Source organism: Cynara cardunculus, assembly GCF_001531365.2.
Source record: "Cynara cardunculus var. scolymus isolate 2C chromosome LG 5, CcrdV1, whole genome shotgun sequence".
Taxonomy (NCBI): domain Eukaryota; kingdom Viridiplantae; phylum Streptophyta; class Magnoliopsida; order Asterales; family Asteraceae; genus Cynara; species Cynara cardunculus.
Genome location: NC_037532.1, coordinates 1,984,898 through 1,989,625, shown reverse-complemented (window position 1 = coordinate 1,989,625; position 4,728 = coordinate 1,984,898).

Below are 4,728 nucleotides of genomic sequence, written 5' to 3'. Positions count from 1 at the left end.
ACATGTAATATTTATTTATGTGTATAATGAAAATATGAATATATGTGTGCAATAAAAAGGCAAATGGCTGTAAGTGCCTAAAAAAGACTTCACGTGCATGTGAATGGTAACAGGTGATGCTGATTGGTCAAAGGTCTTCTGACTCTAGTTTATAACTGCTCCCTTTTCAATTTCACACATTTATTCACTATCATTAATTTCTTATCAAAATCACTTTTTTTTATTTAAATTACATTTAAAAATGTATAAATGATGTCTTAATGTTGATACGTGTGACGATAATACTGATAATTAGGTATCAGATAATAAGTATGCAAACATCTTATCCTATAAACAGATATATTCATCCTCTCACCCAAGTGACAATGACTTCAGTTTCGTGCAATTAAATTGTATAGAAAATTGAAGAATTACACTTTAATAATATTTTCAGATGACCCGATGGTATCGTCATTCTGTAATACGCTGCTTGCTAGCAGTATAAATATGTTTTGTACTGTCGTTATATCTACATGGTGGTATCGTTAGAATGTTTGAAACGTAAATAAATAGGCAACAATACATTTAGCCTACCCTGAACTAGGGGTGCACAAAACCTCACCAACCCCAATGTGAATGATCCAATCTGAAGCAACCCAATATCTAATTGAGTTGTAAAATCTTCAAATTGTAGATATTGATTACAATTATTTGAACTCAACCCAACCTAATGAACTCGACTTTATTCTTGTATTTTAATATACCAAAATACTAACCCAACCAATCTGTAAAATTTAAATTAGGTTGATTAAGATTTTTTAAAAACATAAATAATAAATTAAATTGTTCAAATACCTTCAACCTGATCAACTCAGTTCAGAGACAAAAACTATATTTACCCACCAATAATATCTCATGCTCCAAACATAAAAAGATTAGATATAATAATGTAAACAAGATACCAATGGGCATGGTGGTGGGCCATAGGSATTTTAAATAATCGTTAGGTGGACTCATGGACGGCTGAGATTTGACGCAACTCGGACGTGACTTTACCACGATTCGTACGGACCACGTGCRACCACACGCGCCACACCTCTCCTCCACTTTTCACTTTTACCCCTTCTATTTCTATAGTTTACATCACCCGTCCCTATACTTCCAAATTTCGCCAATTTCCATCCTARATAATCATGTATTTTTTTTCTCAAGAAAATGATAACTAAAATATTTCTCCATGACTTTTTATTTAACTTTATTCTATAAGAGGTTTCTTTTTCACTAAAAAAAATATCGTTTATTGTCATTTATTCATGCATTTAATAATTGAAATTCGTCAAACAATTATGTAAAAAAAAATACTGATTATTCAAAATTAAAGTGACAAAAAATACTAAATTTTTACGATAAAATGTTAATTTTTAATTAAATCATTTTTAAAATGAACAATGAAACACCCTATTAAATTACCATTTTCAACCCGAGTCAAACTTATATAAATTCGTCAATTTTCAAAACCGTTATAAAAATCATTCGAAGACAATTGTAAAAGTCATTTAACGACTCAACTTTTCTTATAATTTTTAATCAATCACAAAAACAAGAACGTATGTTGGGAATGTGGGTTACAATTAAATCTACGAGGGTTAAAAATAAAAAGTAAGGGAATAAGTAGGGGTATAATATAAAATATATATAAAGTATAAGGTAGCAAAATGAAAAGAATGGCATAGATCCAAGYGAGGTGTGGGACCCAAGCCATCCGACATGTATGACAGAGATTTGACGTATGGAAAGAGCGTAGGTCCCACCCTTTTTACGTCTAATCGAACATCGTCAGGTTTCGGATTGACCGAATTATACGGGATTCTCGTACCCACGCCCAAATTTATTTGTATTTTTTCAATTTTAGTAAAATATTTAATTATTTGACAAAAATTAATAGAAATAACTATTTTTAAGTATTATAGTCCGTAACATATGATACACATATGATATTAAATTAGCGATGAAAACAACCTTTGGCACGACCTAAGTTGTGGACCAAGTCGCTCGCACATCACTGAGTCCTCTCACGTATATTATCACTAGTCAATGACGTAAACGATCTTTGGAGCGCCTTAGGTCACGAGCTAAGTCACCCGCAAGACGTTTCAATTTTTAGCATTGTTTTTTGTATTATCAAGTTCTTTTGGAGTTTATTTTCCTGCAAACCGTTAAATAATACTTATTATATTTTTATCGCACATTTTGTATATGTCAAGGTATTTAAATAAATTGTTCATCTACTCCTGGAGAAAAATGTCAGATCTTCATACATCGCCATTCACTTAGACCCTATCTGATATTTTTCACTTAGACCCTATCTTCATACATTGCATTCACTTAGACCCTATCTACTCCTGCAAACCCTATATGTTTGGTTTGATATTTTTCATTTTAAAAGAATTAAATTAAAAGGTGTCGGAAATTTTTCGAATTACATTAATAGTCCGGTGAAGAAGAGTTTACGTATACATATGATTTTTTACGTACATGTTCATAACTTAATGTAGTGATTACCATATATTTGTTTTATATTTGTGTTTGTTTCACATGTACCTAGTTCACAATGTGAACCTGTTTAGCGTGAAAAACATATGACAAGAGTTTACCATTGTGAACCGAATACATATGAAACAAATATATGTTAAATGCTATACTTAGATAAAAAAAAAAATTATCTGAAACAAAACCTTAAGATATAAATTATTATGAATTTCAYAAATTTTAGAGTGCTCGAATGATTAAAGCTATATGTGTGTGTAGATAAATAGATGCATAATACGTACAATAATATAAATCTAGATTGGAATTTGTCGACCAATATGATATTTATTTTGGAGATAAGTTAAATATTAATTGTTTTTTTTAATGATTATTAAAATAAATAAATGCATTAATGTATCTTATGACTTTTTATCACATATTTATATATCTTCATATAAAAGTAGATGATTTTTATTTATAATTCATGTCGACAAATTAATTATATATGAATTTGTGATTATAAATTCATATGTGAATAGTCTTGAAATAACTTTTACTAACACATGAATCACTTTCTATACAATTAATGTTCATATGATAGTTGTTTACTTCTTAAAGTATGAGTAAGTTTTTGGTCCGTRGAAGCAATCATTGTATGCTATTTAATTAATTGGTGAATAAATCCATTGAAATCAATGAACATGAAAATGGCTGGTGGTACTTTTATTTGTCGTTMGRATTGAAGAATGAAAATGGGTWTGAAAATGACMGAGTATAAAAATGGGTCAGTTTAACCTGAAATGAAAATTTGGGCTTATGAACATTATATTATAAGAAAACAAACAGTTTCTTTTATTTWCATTATCATTAATTAYTGTTTAATATCTCTTACCAGRCACCCCCTAAAAATCATATCGTTGAGTAAATAACTTTTGAAGATTAAACRACAAAATAGATGAATAAATACATCAAAACCACTTGTTCTATTTGATATAACGTWTCGACATTTTTAAATATGTCTAGAAATTAAACTAGGAAGACACGAATTARATTGTGTTTAACATTTAATAATGTTTTTTTTTTGTTAATATTTGTTAAAACATAAAAAAATATTAGAAAATAGACTCATTGTTAAAATAGTGAARTTATACATATGTAGTTTAATTAGTAAAGAACTCTAAAATTTGAAAGATTCGTAAAAAATTTTATTTTAAGGTTTGTTTGATATTTTTTTTATCTGAGTATAGTATTTAATGTATTGATTAACATATAWTTTATTTACAATAGTATTTGTTTCATATGTATTTGGTTCACAATTTGACACTCTTTACGTATACTTTTATTTTACAAAATGTCAAAAGGTTCACATTAATAYGACTTAGTACATGTGAAACAAACTCATTATAAGACAAATATATGTTAAAAAATACATTAAGTTCTAAAAATATATAAAAAAAAAAATCATATGAAATAGCACATGATGCACTAAGGTTGGCTAAATGTACATTTGCTTCTAAATTTCTTTCTCGTACACATCAACATCAATTTAATTCTTAATACATGAATTCATATGATTCACATAAAAAATGGTGCAAATAGTATTACTCTTTCTCTCTCTCTCTCTCTCTCTCTCTCTCTTTATATATATATATATACACACACACACATTCAGAGAGAGAGAATAAGAGTTAAGATAAGAAGTTTAAAAAAGAATTTGGACAATTGATCACATTTTATTTCACCCCCACTCTATAAATTATACTTTTTACGAGAATTGATTTGGCGCATGTCAACGCATCTTATTAGTGTTTATTTTCAATTAGGATTGATTCAGGGATGAATGTCCGTTCTTATCCTTCTAACCATATATTTTCACCAGAACAAAAAGTATATATGTATGTATATATATATATATATACATATGTACACACACATAAATATATATATATATATATATATACATACATACGTACATATATATATACATAGATGTGTATATATGTATATATATATATATATGTGTGTGTGTGTGTGTGGAGGGAGATGTGGGATATGAAGAATGAAGGCAAGTGTGCAAGTGTTGTCCCGTCAAATGCAGAAATTTGGAGGAGATGACATTTCACACGTTGTATGTAAAGTCACTTCTCATTTCTTCCTTCCTCCCCTTTTTTGGTAACCACATTATCCACCTCTTTTCTTACCATTTTCTTTCTTTTTTTT